This window comes from Lepisma saccharinum, chromosome 4 (assembly GCF_977018435.1).
Source record: "Lepisma saccharinum chromosome 4, izLepSacc3.1, whole genome shotgun sequence".
Taxonomy (NCBI): Eukaryota; Metazoa; Arthropoda; class Insecta; order Zygentoma; family Lepismatidae; genus Lepisma; species Lepisma saccharinum.
The window spans coordinates 11,756,445-11,773,389 of record NC_139232.1 but is presented as its reverse complement, the minus strand read 5'-3'; the positions used below and the strand labels follow the sequence as shown (position 1 = coordinate 11,773,389).

Sequence of the window (16,945 nt, the reverse complement as noted above, 5' to 3'; positions counted from 1 at the left end):
TTTTTTTGCCTTTTTCAATTAAATTTGACCATTTTTTTAAAAAAATGTGTATATAAATTATTTTTCTCCCAAAAGACGTTGTTGGCATTTATTTTTCTTCCGTTTATTATGTGAATAATTTTCGTCTTATTTAAGTAATATTAAACTCATGCATGTTTCAACACTGCTGAAGGAGAAAAGTGTGAGAAAAATGTATTTCATGCTCAGTTAGGATATTGCCTTTCAGTTAACATTTCTTGTGTATGATTGACTGCTGAAGTGGAGAGGTTGATTTCGAACACAAAGAAGATATTTCTGAAATCTCCCTCTCGAACCCGAAAATTTAAGGAAGTTTATTTATTTATTTATTTATTTATTTCGTCTTCTTTTACATGGCGAAGTTAAGGCTGTGGAGCCTTTTCTTCCACTTGACCATGTTTACAAAAAAAAAAATTGAATATGAAATAATTAACATATTGAAAAAAAAGGAAGAAAAAAAATATATATATATAAAATTACAGAGAAAAAAAAAAATACAAAGAGAAATTACATATAAGAAAGGTAATCTAACCTATAGATACGGACACACTCACACATACATATTTTTGCACTTACACACGTACAAGCAAATACATAACACTACACTTACTTAAGCACAGTCCAACATTACACATACTGAAACACAGTCCAAAACGGTATACTTTGACGATAATTCATCTTAACTATTACTCTAATTCATTTTAGTGCCTTACGTCCTTCTATCATTCTCTGCACCCGCCATATTAATAGGGAAATCAAACATTTAATTTTCATTGTATAATATGTGTAACTTTAACAATTTTTTGAACGTCACAATTGAGGAAGAGACGTGAATTTCAGGTGGCAACTTGTTCCAAAGGCCTGCTGAGGTAACAGTAAAAGAATTTGCATAAAAGTTGGATTTGTGGAGTGGAATGGACAGCAGAGACCTTTCGCGCGATCTGGTGTTGTGGCTGTGAAAGTCGGAAAGATGTTGGAATCGGTTATAGAGATATTGCGGGTCTTTTATTTGGAGGATTTTGTACAGTAAAATTAACTTATGAAAATTACGTTTATCGCTTAATTTAAGCCACTCGACCTTCGCAAAGTACGATGTCAAATGCTCTGAATATTTTAGGTCGAAAACGAAACGAATGCAGGCATTTTGAATTCGCTGCAGTCGGTTAGCTTGCTCGTGATTGACATCCAAGAAAGCAATGTCGCAATAGTCAACAATGGGAAATACAAGAAACTGGACCAGTTTAATTTTTATGCGTTCAGGGAGGAAGTTTTTGAGCCGATAGAGTGAATGCAATGCACCGAAAGCTCTTCTAGATACAGAGTTAACTTGCTCTGCCCAGGTGAGATGTTGGTTGAGTATCACACCCAGATTCTTAACAGTAGTGGAGAAGGGCAGATGAATATCATTTACGTTGAGTCTAGGGAGGCTAAATTTATCTATTTTGCTCAAAATTCTAGGGGAACCTACAAGAATACACTGGGTTTTAGTCGGGTTTAGATGTAAGCCATGGTGTGCAGACCAAGTACTTATTTGTTTAAGGTCATTGTTCACAATTTCTATTGCATGCAGTATTTCTTGCGGGGGGAAAGAGAAATATAACTGAAAATCGTCGGCATAGATATGGTATTTACAGCCGTTAAGCACCGTCGGGAGGTCGTTTATATACAGAGCAAATAAGAGGGGGCCGAGTACGGTGCCTTGAGGGACACCACAAGGAATGTTTTTCCACGACGATTTTCCATATAGGTCAATGACACATTGTTGACGTTCTTGTAGATAGGAGTAAAACCAATTAACCGTGGAGTCGGAAAAATTGAATATCGATGATAATTTAGCGAGTAGAATTTCATGATCAATTGTCTGAAAAGCTTTTGTAAAGTCTAGAAGTACCAGAATCGTAAGTTGTTTATTGTCCATGGCTAGCCTCATGTCATCGGTTACGTTGACAAGAGCCGTGCAAGTGCTGTGGTTACTTCGAAAGCCAGACTGAAGAGGATCTATTAAATTATTTCGCGTTAGAAAGTCCCGGGTTTGATCGCTAACGAGATGCTCTAGGGCTTTAGACAAGGCTGGGAGGATGCTGATTGGTCGGTAATCGTTGACGTTTATTATGTTGTTTGTTTTAGGTATAGGGCGTACCAGGGCGAGTTTCCAAGACGAGGGAAATGCGCCGGTAATTAAAGAAAAATTAAAAATATGAGTGATGGGAGCAAGTACGTGGTAGAGAATTTTTTTAATCATGAGGATAGAAATTTCATCTACTCCTACGGCCGATGACGTTATCTTCTGTAACGATTTTCTGACCTGTTCCGGCGAAAAATAAGAAAAACAAAATTTTGGAGCAGTTGTGGAGCGTGTTTCAATGTTACGAATCGTTTCGTGTTTCACATTATCATCGACGATCGGAAGATCACAAAAGTGATCGTTCAATACTTCCGGTGGAAATTTATTCACGGATTCGTGGTTTCTCCGTTTCCCAACTCCCAGTATTTTCAATTTTTTCCAGAGGACGTCAGGTTTGCTTTCGTATGTTAGTAGTTCAGACGCGAATCGACGCTTTGATTTTCGTACTTCCTGGGTGCAACGGTTCCTCAGAATTCTGTAATTTTCAAAGATGGATGTGTTATAATCACCGACCTTGATCGCCTTCCTATATTTGGTGTACGCTTTGTCACGCATCGCCATAAGCCGGTGCAACTCGTCCGTCAGCCAGGGAGCAGGGGGACGCGAAACACGCTTCTTCCTGACTGGAGCATGTTTATTGTACAATTGGAGGATAAAGGTATTTAACAATAAGACTTGCTCATCCACTGTAGGTAACGTACTGATTAAATGCCATGGTACAAGGGCAGCGTCTTCATTTAGGCGGGCTTCGTTAATGTTTTTGAAGTCTCTATATGAAACTTGTTTTGCTTTGTATTTAGGAATGCCAAGATAATAGGACACGTAAATTAAATCGTGGTAGGAAATTCCAGGCACTGCATCTGAGCTTAGTTTACCTCCGCAACCAGTCTTGACCAGATGTTGAACCTTGATATCTGCAGCTATATATCATGCTAACAACCTTGAAAAAATTAGTGAGGTGATAGTGAGGTGATAGAGAAAATGAAGCGGCTTCAATTCGTGAAGTGAAAAAACTCCTGTGCTATTCAAGTTTATGGTGCATTGCCAGAGACAATTACAATTATACAGGGTGTCCCACGAACGGCGCAACTGGGAATTAAGAGTGGCGTTACTTTGTAACCGAAACCTGTACATACATAAGTCATACACCAAATGTTAGCCCTGTCCAAGTAGATATTTTTAAACATAGAAACAACAAACGGGGTGCATTGTTGTTCATGCAGTGTTGCCAAATGTAAGTGAAAGTGTAAATTTATTTTTCCACAAAGCATGGAAAATTGCATGTCAAACGTTCGTACGGAAATTTGGACGTCAATTTCCACCTTGGGTAGGTGCACTATTTCGCCATCTATAGTTCAGAGAAGAAAACCGATCGTTTTCGCGTATAGCCAATCCAGAAATGCCTCGTAAAGGCGTACCGGTCCAAATGGGCGATTTAAAAAAATTATGAGGTACAGTGGCAACACTGTTGATGTTTGAAGGCAACAAAATGTGTGTTTAGTGATGGTCTATGACATGGAAATACAGGAAACAGGAAAAAAAGAAAATGAAAATTTAGTGATGGTCCATGACATGGAAATACTGGAAACAGGAAAAAAAGAAAATGAAAATTTTCTTTTTTTCCTGTTTCCAGTATTTCCATGTCATAGACCATCACTAAACACACCTTTTGTTGCCTTCAAACATCAACAGTTTTGCCACTGTACCTCATATTTTTTTAAAACACCCATTTGGACCGGTACGCCTTTACGAGGCATTTCAGGATTGGCTATACGCGAAAACGATCGGTTTTCTTCTCTGAACTATAGATGGCGAAATAGTGCACCTACCCAAGGTGGAAATTGACGTCCAAATTTCCGTACGAATGTTTGACATGCAATTTTCCATGCTTTGTGGAAAAATAAATTTACACTTTCACTTACATTTGGCAACACTGCATGAACAACACTGCACCCCGTTTGTTGTTTCTATGTTTAAAAATATCTACTTGGACAGGGCTAACATTTGGTGTATGACTTATGTATGAACAGGTTTCGGTTACAAAGTAACGCCACTCTTAATTCCCAGTTGCGCCGTTCGTGGGACACCCTAGCATTCATGAAAATGTACGAGGAATCTATGCAGCAGATGATGGAAGTGCCAGGAGAAAAGGGGTCAGCTGTTGCGGAAAAGTGCAAACGGGTAGTGAGTGCAAATGAGGACTTGAAACAATTGAAAACAATTTGTGATATTCTAAAAGGTGAAAATGCTGTTACCGAAATGAGTCCAGCTACATTAGCTTGTTTTATGTATGCTCCAATAACTTCTGTCGAAGTAGAAAGATCATTTTCTATTATCAGAAACATTCTCTCTGACAGACGACTATCAATGAATGTTGAGAACTTAAAAGAAACACCTTGTAGTTATGTGCAATCAAGACGGAAAAATTGAAATGCTCTTCCCAATGTAGATCTTAACATTTTGCCAGAAATTATAGATAAAAGTAAGCGACTTCCAAATGTGCCTTTTTTCGGTTTATTTTGCCTTTTTTTCATTTTTAGTGCCTATTTTCCACATTATAAATGCCTTTTTGCCTGCCTATTTTAACGAAAATAAATGCCTGAACTTCCGGGCTAAGAAATCACTGCAGCATATAAGAACTCAAACTGACTCAGACTCGCAATGTTGGAGAACGCCCACGACAATGAAGGGCCGTTGTGTATATTGAGACGAATTTAACACCCATTGTTTTCCAGACTCAGCTGTCAACACGGTGGAAACGAAAAAAACGGACGGAAGGAAAATGAAAGGGTAATTGTGTGCGTTTTCGCTTTCCAGGGTTTCTTCCAGAAACGATAACTCCGGCTGTAGGCGACGGAAATTTATGGGACTTGGACAGTCAGGTTCAAAATGTCTTGCCCGATCTTATGATGAACCTCAAAGTGATGAGTTTTATGAAAACTTCTTGCGCGCAAGAAAAATACAGAACATACAAATAGCGTTTGTTTTAAGTGTACTTTAAGCACACATAGTAAAACTGGAAATGTACCTACGGGTTAAATTGTAGCCCTCCGATGGAAATTTAACCAGAGATCCCTTGAGTAAAAAGCAACAGTATTAACCACTACGATATCAGAGACTTGTGGAAATGTAGGGAAAAAGCTAGCAGATAGATTGATTTGCTTTATTTTACTTTGTTTTCACCCCTGATAGGTGTAGATTAGAATGTCAAAAAGAAGACAACTTCCACATTGTCATCATACATTCTGTTTTGTTGATTGGTACAAATGTCGGTAATGTGAATGAATGGTGAATACACGGATTGTGCAAAATGTTACTTACGGTTAATAAAACCATGTGCATAAATACAAGGCCACTTCACTCTATATGGTTCATCATTTCTCAACGCTCATCAACCCTTTTGGCTAATAGCGAAGTTCAGGATGATTGACACCATGAACTGATGAAGGGACACTCGCAAATAACAACCATGACCAGTCCGGGATTAGAACCCGGGACCCCTTTGCCACGGAGATCGGCTGGAAAGCTAATAGAGACATACAATTTGAACCAGAGTTATTAAAAGGTCCAGGAATTTTAAATAAATTCCGGTCCAGGATAGAAAATCGGCAAACGTAAATGGGTTCTGGACCATAAAGAACCTTTTTATCTGTAAACTATTTCAATTCGGTCCAGGAACCTTTTTTCCCGATCAATTTAAATACGGTCCAGGAACCTTTATTCCAGGATCAATTTAAATACGGTCCGGGAACCTTTTTTTCAGAATCAGTTTAAATAGGGTCCAAGTCCCGTATTGAAATGAAACAATACGCAACTTCGATCGAATACGGAGCTGACGATAAACAATTATCCACTTGTGAGCATGGAAGACTAATCCAGGTGCTGGCTGTCTCGAGAATATAAGGTACAAGGTAGAAATGGGCGAAACGCAAACGCTGCAGTCACGTTACCCCTCTCCATGTAGCCCCATTCTCTCGCGCGCGTTCCTTCACTTGATTGTAGCAGCACTGCTCGTCCCTGTTGTGATATCTGCTGGGAACACAGCAGCTTCACGTTACCTCATCGACGGCTCCTATTGGCTACGGTTCCTGGATCGGATGCCGGAGCAACACGTGACTGGTTTGTTTGAACTCAATGTGACGCCATATAGTTCACTGCGTTATGTACATTAACTCTTCGACAAAGAAGTTTTTGAATCTGGCCCACGAGAGAACAACAGCGTTTTGATTTATTCCCTGCGCTACGTTTTCTACAACCGCAGTGTGACAGTCCAATGTAAAACGTACTCGCGGACATTTTTAGAAGGAAACTTTTAATCGGTCAAGCCTGGTCTGTAATTGTAAATAAATTCAATCCTGGACTGGGAGAGAAAATCAGCAAACGTAAATGAGTTCTAGACAGTGTATAACCTTTTCATATTTAAATCGTTTCAATTCGGTCCAGAAACTTTTTTTCCGGATGAATTTAAATACGGTCCAGGAACCTTTTTTCTTCAATTCGGTCCAGGAACCTTTCTTACGGAAGAATTTCAATTCGGTCCAGGAATCTTTATCCCGCATCAATTTAAATACGGTCCAGGAACCTTTTTTCAGTGCAACAATACGCAACTTGGACCGAATTTAAATTGTGCGAGAGAAAAAAGGTCCCGGTCATGCAGCGGAACCCAATAGAACCCATTATAATTTATGGTTTCCTGGACCTCTAAAACCCTGATTTGAACTTCAAAAAGGCTACTTTACGCACGCATGACCGAACAAAGACCTTCAGCGAATGAGTCAAGCTACTTGAAGAGTCGATAAGAGGTCTGACTTGGCGGGCGTAGTCTTGAAGGCCTCTTCCTATAACAAGGCGGCGACAACGACCACAGGGATTGCAACACATAATGTGTTAAACGAAAGCCTCCCCTCCCCTCTTCCACAATGAGCCAACATAATTGTACGCGCAAAAGAAGTCTTATTAGCTGAACCTGGGTAAGGTTTTAGCACATAACCAGTTTTACGAGTAACATTTCACTCAGAATCTAAAGCAACTTAGTGGTAAGTGGCGAATCCAGTAGTTACATATGGGAGGGGCGAATGTCAGTCAGGTACCTCACCTTACAGAGAATCAATTCTAACACACACTTGCACTGTTTGTTTAATTTATTATAAACAATATATTGTACTGCAAACAGATATATTCTTATATTCAGATAATAGAGTATAGTATTGCTAAAATAGAGTTCCAGGGCTGGAATAGATGCCGTTATAAGAGTTATTCCCATTAACATGATCAACTGAACGGTCAGATGAGGATTAAAGCGAATGAAGAAGAAAAAACCCTATTCTCTCAAGAAGGCTCTGCTTCGATCCCAATTTGAGGCATATTGCACAGTGGTTCGGATCCAAATTTAAACTGTAGGCCCAGTTCCGATTAACCGATCACAAGCATAAAGTGGGCTTTAATCAAACTCTAAAAAATATTCTCGAGCCTGTTAAACTTGGCAATGAAAAACAGAACATTTGAGTCTCTAGAAATTTTAAAAATAATAATCTATCAAAAAAATCTGGACAGTTTGGAGGGGCGATCGGCCCCTATCACCCGTTTTTTTGGTAGATCAGTTTCTTCTGAACCTCGCCGAAGAATAAAGCCACCAGAGAAATACTAGCTATCTTCTCGCGGCCAACACGCAATATATGTGTGTATGCATATATATGTATGTATGTATAATCACTAGAATTTTCAACCGCAAACGAACGGAGTGAGTGTGGGCAATGCAATCAGCTGTTTACCATGCAATTGTGGCCTTGCATTGCCAAAATGGGGAGTTATTTACGGACACCGCACAATTACAAGCTGGGAAACACGGAAAAATCCGGCAACAGAACTTCTGTTGTCTGCTTCTATTGAAATCAAATGGTGTAACGCTTACTACAGGGGAACGTGCGGAACCGAAACACGGAATTTCCGGCTAGAAGTCTGCAGGTTATCTTGAGGGTTATGGTCCATTGAGACGCCGGAAGCGAAACTGTTCAGTTCTGTTGCCGCGCTTCCGGCGTCTCAGTGTGCTGGGTCCTTTATTCAATGCCAAATGTTTGCATCATCGAGAAGGGAAAACAGTACACAGCGAAAGTGAGACGTAATATTTAAAGTTCAAGTTTTGGGCAAGGGCAGCTATGCATATCACAACACGAGGGCATTGGATTCACGCGAAGGGAAGCAAGAGGAGAAAACAAATGACTATCTAGAGCATTCCCTGACATTCGCTACGAGACTCGGCGGCAAGCGGCCCGGCATCAGCGCTTGTCTTTTCCGGTGAATGGGTCCGCGACAGTCGCTAGAGTCGGCTATTAAAATTACAGTTTTCAAATTGTGTGCTAACTTTGATTACAGAAGGTGTTGAAAATGATGTCCCTCTGCTGGAACACATTCCTGGCATCTCCGAAGGAAATTGGCATTTACACGTGCAAGTTCGTCTACTGTAATTCTCCCGATTTCTCGTACAATACTCTCTTCTAACTCACGGATGGTGTGCGGATTGTCTTTATATACTTTATATTTTAGATTTCCCCATTTTTCTTTCCACTTTTATTCAAAACTGACCCTGTTACTCTAAAACTTCTTTACGAGGTTTAATATAGTGGTCCTATGTGGAACGGGAACACCAGGAAATTTCGTTGCAAAACGTCGTCGAACTTCTCCACAATTCCTCTTTCCGAAGTAACACTCGACAAGATAAATCCTTTGTTTTGTTATAATGTAGACTTTTGTGGTGCCATATTAAGCCACAATCTTCAACACACGGACTCGACACAACACAACTTTCGAGGGAGGATTATACTGGCGTCAGTCTGCAACGACAACAGAAAGGGAAAGGTTGGGTGGTTGGTGATGGCGGGCGGGTGGGCAAACGAACCCTCCACCTCCCGGTTACGGGGGGTGTGGGTGTGGGTGGGTGTGGGTGTAGGTGTGGGTCATGGTGGGTGTGGGTGTAGTCTTTTTCTTCCTCTACACTTTCTCTGAGAGGGGGGAGGGAGAGGGAAGGAAAGAAAAGAAGAAAGAGGAATAGAGCGAAGGCAGGGAGAGCGAAAGAAACAGACTGTAGCGTGCGACTGTCGCGGACCCGTTCACCGGGAAAGACAAGCGCTGACGCCGGGCCGCTTGCCGCCGAGACTCGTAGCGAATGTCTGGGAATGCTCTATACTTTAGCTCGCGAGTTTGCTGTGGTTTTCTCATCCTGGTTGTCCTGTACAGTTACGGACATTTCTGGGTTGTAGCGATCCCATTGAAAGTCAGTGGGGTTGTTACAACCCAGAAGTGTCCGCGACTGTACATGAATACAAGCAAGGAATTATATAGGCACAGACCGAAAGATTCAGGTTGAAATCCCGGCGTGAGCCTATGTACATCGTATTGCACCATGTTTGAAGGAACATAGACCACACGGTTCCACACATTCTCCACAGAACACAGGGTCCCACACATTCTCGATCTAGGACATACTTGAGGTGATGTGATTAGCACAGTGTTCCTGTCCCCCTTTATCAATATGACCAATTGGTTAGAGGTTGGGTGAGCCATAAAGACGCTCTATGCAAGGGCAAATTCTCACCAGAAAAAAAGAAACATCACGGGGATCGAACCCGGATCCGCCGCGTGGCAGTCTCATACCATACCGACAGGTTCACCGAAGTACAGAGTTATTAAAATCTTCACTCTTGTGGCAGATTTCGAAAACCTTTCGTTGGCTATGTTTTCCATGATTATTCTGCTGATCTGCACCCCTTCGGCCTTCGATGCATTTCCGCTCCTGACCATCGGTTTCCGTTCTCTGGTGCTCTTTGTTCAACTCCCTTTTCATGATAAAGTCCTGCTGCGTTGCCTGCAGTGCGTGACCTCTACTGTGGCCGATAATAACAGTCTTTGTCCAGATTTCTGTACAATGGTGGAAAGTTCGATACCCTTCACTGTTCGCTTTGAAAATATTCTAAAGTGTGGTGTTCACGATCCAAAATTGTCCAACTGGATGCTATAGGCCTACTGAGTTTACTTTAGACGGAAGCATTTATTTCCCTTAACATTTTTGCTAGCATAGATGCTATGTAAATGCTTCCAAAAATATTATAACAGACAGTATTTTAGACGGAAGCACTTCTTGCAACATTTCGGTTAACTATTGCGATTGCAATGTATAATATATACAGCACGAAGGTACGTCGAGTTACACCATCTATGCTGACAACTGAAATATTCTTAAATACATGCAGTGTATAGGTTATAATTGAGACGATGAAGGTGATAAAAAAAGGTAAAGTGCTCCCCTGTCCTTTGCACCACGACATGAAGGCATATGGTGGGTGTGGGGTTAGGGGCCGACACTTTCTTGATCTCGGCTTAGCTGGGCTGACGTGATCAGCACCACGCCCTTGGCCGCCTTTATCCCCCAGAGTTTCCTCTAGGTACATACTGTATACGACGCTAGGTGGACGCCGGAGCCGCTTTGAACAGGTTGAAAAGTCCCTGTTCACCCCCGCCGGGGATCGAACCCGGGTCTCTCGCATGATAGACGCCCTAACGACTGAGCTACCGCGGCTAACGCTGAAGGTGATGATGCTTAGTTAAAATTGATGGGACACTCACAAAGGAGCACACATGCCCAAGCCAGGACTCGAAGCTGAAACCGTTAGGGACGATATCGTGAATCTGGCGCTCGGCCACATACGCGAAATTTAATAACAATAATAATTTGAATTTATCACTCCATAAAACCACAAAGAAACATTGTGTTTGGAAGATTCAGTATAATATCGTTAGTTGGTCCTTCCTTCTAAATCTCTTCTTTCTATTAATATTTCTTCCTCTTTCTGTATATTTTCCCGATTTCTATCTTTCCTCTTTTTCTTCGCCTCTTTCGCTTTCTTTCTGCTTCTCTACCCCATTCTATCTATTTTCTCTCCACTTGTCTTTCTTTAATTCCTTCTCAGTTTTTCTACCTTTCTCTCTCCGTTTTTCTATCTTACTTTCTTCCTCCATTTGTCTATCTTTAATTCTTTCTCCGCTTTTCTACTTTTCTTTCTCAGTTTTGTTATATTTTCTATATTTATGAAATGAATACAATTTGTGACTGGATTATATATCCTATCTATTGTAATTGTAGTTGTATTGTAATTTGTATTCATTTTGGTTATTATTATTATTATTATGTACGCCTTCTGTCATTGGTGGGTGGATACCAAGACTACTAGAAGGAAAGGCTGGGGTCAGACACGCCTCTTTTCGCGACTGCTGCGGGTGTGACGTCATGGGCGGACAAAACCCAGCTGAGTCTTTACCCCATACGGAAAGAAACGTGGAAAGGCTGATCTGTTTTGTTCTTTTCGCTCCATTTTTCTTGTATTTCTCGATTGTTGGGTTCAGGGTGCGAAATCCTGGAGGGGACGAGGGGGATTTCCCCCCACCAACAATCTTGGCCACAAAAAAAAAAAACACCAAAAATTTCCCGGGGGAAAGAGTTTTTGTTATAAGAATGAAAAGATAAGCAATTACTTTAAAGTTCAAATATACTTTACTAAGAATAATATTGAAAACACACACAAATTAGTGTAGTTGTGAGTGTTGAATGCTTTCTGTCTCAAGAGTACAAGTTTTCTCCTTCAACATTAAACTGGTTTCAAACATATCTATTTAACAGACGTCAAAGGGTCGTATTACATAATTCACCATCTCACGTGTCTCAACCTATAACGCTGAAAGCAGGAGTGCCGCAAGGATCGATATTAGGCCCCCTCCTCTTCACCCTTTACACTGCAGATTTGCAGCAAGTTATAAAATTCTTCACTCCACATTTTTACGCAGACGATACCCAGTTATATTTCTCAGATCATTACGCTTCGTTGGAACATAAGCTTCAGTCACTAAATTCTGACTTGAACAGCGTCAGTAACTGGTGTGTATCTAACGGTCTTAAAATAAATCCAGAAAAATCCACTTACATAATCATTGGTTCTAATTATTCAAGGTCGTTAATTAAAAATATTAAGTTCGAGCTCAAAATAAACAATTTGCCCATTGTCAGGAATAACACTGCTAAAAATCTTGGTCTGATTTTTGACGAAATTTTTGATTGGACAGAACATGTAAAGACGCAATGTAGGAAAGCTTATGGAACACTTAGGAATCTGAATCGTTTCCGTGACTTCCTCCCTACGGAATGCAAGCTAAGACTCATCCAAGCATTAATCTACCCATTGTTCGACTATTGTGATAATGTTTACGGCCCTCAACTCTCGCAAAAGCTCAGTAAAAAAATACAAATGGTGCAAAATGCCTGCTTCCGATACATTTTTCAAGCAAAAAGATCCGATCATATTCTTCCATTCTTAAATAATAATCAGGTTCTTACCATGGCAAACAGAAGGAAGTTGCACTATCTCTGTTTTATACGCCGCATACTGACAGAAGGTAAACCGCAGTACCTGTTTGAGAAGATGCATTCCCGTAGGGAAATCCATCAGTATGTTACCCGTAAGCGGAACAACTTCGATTTACCCCATCACTCTACCACGGCCTACAAATCCTCTTTCTCCTTTTCGGCTCCCAAAGCATGGAATGCATTGCCTGCAAATATCGCTAGTGTAAAAAAACCATTATATTTTAAAGGTAAAATAAAAGATCTGCTGTTAATGGAACAATGGCAGAGTCGGGGCACATACTGAAGGTATCAAGTCACTCACTATAAGGAATTGTATTATTGTATTATTATTACTATTGTCTTTTTTATTTCTAGTTACACTTTTTTTTTTGCAACTAATTCCTATGTATTTTTTTTTCTTTCTTCATTTTTTATTTTTATTATTATTATTATTATTATTATTTTACGTTTAGCTTACTGCTCCATAAGTTTATAATCATATCATATGTATTATCCTATTGACAAGGGTTAGGTGGCAGAGCAGCCCTTGGCTGAACCTCGCCCGCTGAATAAAGAAAATTTATTATTTATTATTATTATTATTATTATCAATATGTATGAAAGTAACAAATTAATTTCTAATTAATAATCACAATAATTATTTTAATTGAGTAATTTATTTTTACTTTTAATAACATTACAAATATGCACATCGTATAATTCACACATATGTTTGTGGGGAGGGGGGTTGTAGGTTACGAACTTTCTCCCCCTCACCAGTTTTCAATGATTTCGCACCCTGGTGGCTTGTGAGATGTTGCAGTTCACAATGCCTTCAGTGAGGTGTTGCGACGTGTCGTGATCTCCGATGAAAAAAATAAAAACAGCGGGCGACAATATATAACTGAACACATCGCATCTAACGAGACTTGTTAGTGGATTGCAATACCAGTAGTCTCATTACACAACATCAGGCTACCATACACTTCAAAATACACAACTTGCTATTTATATACGAGTGATGCTTAAATGACAACGTAGTTCAACTTCCGTCCTCCATTGTTCTATTATTTATTCAGTCAAATTTTCATCACAATACCCCCCCCCCCCCCAAAGTTAAGTGGACTCAACCAGCTTTCACATACCCGCCTGTAGGCACCCCTGTTCGACATTTCACTGATTATATATACGTATAAGTATATAAAGTGACCCTCGACTTTCTTCAGTTCTATGTCTCAAGTTTTCGTTCAGTGAAAAGTTTTTTAAAGTGTGTGTTACATAATACACACGTAACTTCCTCACATTCCTCCCTGTGTAGTTCAAAGATTCATAAGACTCAGAATTGTAATCTGAATAAGGAAATTTAATTAAGAAATAAATACCAATAGTCGAAGCAAAGTTACCAAATTTGAAGAAGTTAAGTGAAAACAGCTCCTCTCTCACTCCTAAAAGAGAGCAATAGACGAGATTGTTTTCTTTTACATATTCAACTTATCCATAATTTTGGTTTTCTGCCTTTCTTCATTTAACAAAATTATTTTACGCATTCAACATATATATTTTTCTTTCTGCCCTAACAAAATGCATTACTAGGTGTATTAACCGCAATTTTACATGAAACTAATGTTTCACAGAGGAATGTGACGACTTATAAACTACCGATAAAATGTGTGCGTAAATGGCTGTGTAATTCAACTGTAAGGACATACGTTATGTCGGATCCTAAGTAAGTCTGTGTATTCACTCCCAATTAGCTTCTGGACATAATTACGGCTCTTTTTTGTTCATAATTACTGCTTTGATTCGGCTGCGAAACCGGAGCGTAGAGCGATCTGTCCGCGCGTGACGTCACGCCTGACGTCAAGGACCACGTGATCAGGTATGGCCCCAGCCTTCTACTCTAGTAGTCTTGGGTGGATACACCCATGGGCGTATATATAGTTCACGTAAGAGCGGGGGTTCAAATTTTGGTATGATTAGGGTTGCTTTATTTCATATGTGAAAATCCAGGGCACTTCTGACCGGAAGCTTGTTGGGGAGGGGGGAGAGTTGCTGGACCCGACAAAGTTGTGTGTATGTAGTCGCGAAGTCACGCTATTTAGTACTGATACTTTTCTGTTCATCTTGTGTCAAACAACTTGAGAATGTTACGATGTTACCTGGTTTTCTTGTACTGCGTTTTTAAAAAACTAAAGTTCATTAAGAAGACTCGAGGGAAAAAAATATACTGATTTGACAATCTCAGTGCAGTTTCGTATCGCAGAAATTCGGAAACTTTCAGGAAATTGCAGACATTTGGTCTGCAGTCCCATCTGGTGAGTGGATGGGACTGCAGTTTTTATGAACAAGCGGATAGAACAGGTAATCTAGTAATTTTACTGAACCGAAAGGGGAAGTGGACCCGTTGAACCCCCCCTTAAATACGCCAATGGATATACCTCTGTTGAAGGTAATAAGAAATAGATAAATAAATCTTTATTTCTCTCACCGTGTTTCTATCTCTTAAGGAACAAACAATACAATAAATAAATACCAAAAAAAAAAGGTACAATTTTCAATCCAAATATTCACTTATTGTTAACTTTCTCAATTTGTTATTTACTAATTATTATTACTGCACGAAGAGGTAAAAAGATTGCGTACAAATATAACTTTGGAGGATTTTTTTCAATTTTACGAAATAAAAATACATGCGTAAGAAACTGGATATTTCTTGATCCAGCTTTTCACTGAAATTTTCAAAACGAATACATGACGCTCTGAGAATGCTCGTGGTGTACTCTTTATGTGAAATCGACAGTGTGTGACATTTTAATCCGGTTCTTGTTACGTCACAGCAAATGTTCCGAACGCAGTCGTTACATAAATCTTCATATATTTATAAGGTGAGAAGGGAAAAAAATAACCGAACCATGTGCAATTGGAGATGTATCCTGAACGAATTACATGTGTTTTCTCAGGTTTATGGCACGCTCATATATCGAGGTCTTGGTGTATGGAAAAAAAGAACAAGCCCATACAATTCTTCGTCCGACTTCCATACTTTTTTGTAATAATGTCGCTTGAACATTCACGCATCGAGAGTACGCATTTCTTTTCATAGTAATTCACTCAGTCTGTTAACTTTACAGACTCGATTTACCACATTGCGCAATTTTTATTTCATCCACTGAAATCACTCAATTAGCCCTTTTTTAACGGTGAAAATGCCATTTTTTTCACGTCCTTAGCAAACCCGTTTTCACGGCGCATTTTTTGCCCACATTGTTTGCTTCGTTCTTCATTGTCCAGCTAATGCTTATCACAGATCACTAACCCACAGATGAATCAACCTCTGGTAGAAAAGGTGCTTCAAACATAAGAGTGACATCTATACATAAGAAGATCCAGTTCAGATACAATTAGTTACTGGTATACTCAATGCGAAAATATCTACATCGCGCTTGTTTTTTACTAAATGTTTAGAGCTGGTGTAACAAACAATTCTTCATAGCTTGTCGTGAATGTTGTTGTCCATGGAAACGGACGTTGCTAGGGAACTTAAAGAAAAAAATTATTTTCACCCCGAAAACTACTTTACGTGAACTATGCTAGACTTTCCGTATTTCAAAATATGATTGTCAGATTACAGAGCCGAGGTAGGAATTTTTAGGGGAATGATGGAAAACAATTATTTTTCAATTACGTTTAAAAATGTGAAAATGACAAAAGACGTAAAAATTGATTTACCAATTTTGTGTTGCTATCGAATTCGTTTATATAAAACATCCACTATCTTCAAATGGTTATTACCTACTCAGTTTATTATTAAGAAAACAGACAATAATATTTTGAATATTTGTACCATACCCATACAGACATAACGTTACGTTCAAAACTTTCGAATTGTCCACGCTATAGGCACCAAAACAAATTCAATTTGTAGGTGTTCAGTGCCAGAGTGTGTTGTAATTCTCACCAGGTAGAAAGAAAAAAAAATCCTATCTTCACAGATAACCCAACACTTATACGTTCAATATCGTGCAATACGATTTGATTTTTGTCATTTGGCGTAGCTTTACACTCACAAAGATTCGATTTGCTTTATTTTACTTCGCTTCTTGTGCCACTTTTGGCTAATTTGCGAAGATGGGGATGAGTGATGATATGACGAAATTCATGAATGGACAGTCACAAATATCCATGCCCAGGCCAGGATTCGAACCCGGGACCCCTGGCGTCGTAGTGCGCTCTCCTAACCACTCCGTCACAAAGGTTGGCTCAGTATCTGTGACGATGTATAACTAACTAACTCTGTAGCCTTCTTAAACCCGAAGGTTTATGGTTGCAGCAACACAAGCCTTCCATCTGTCCCTATCCTGAAGAAAATCAATCCAATCTTTTCCATCCTTACCTATTTCGTTTAGGTCCAT

General features: G+C 39.6%; 1 protein-coding gene across 1 annotated transcript in view; it reads right to left on the bottom strand.

Annotated features, from left to right (window-relative positions):
- Positions 1–16,945, bottom strand: part of baz (par-3 family cell polarity regulator) — a 459,446-nt gene that overhangs the window by 417,273 nt on the left and 25,228 nt on the right. The gene's annotated exons all lie outside the window — the stretch shown is intronic.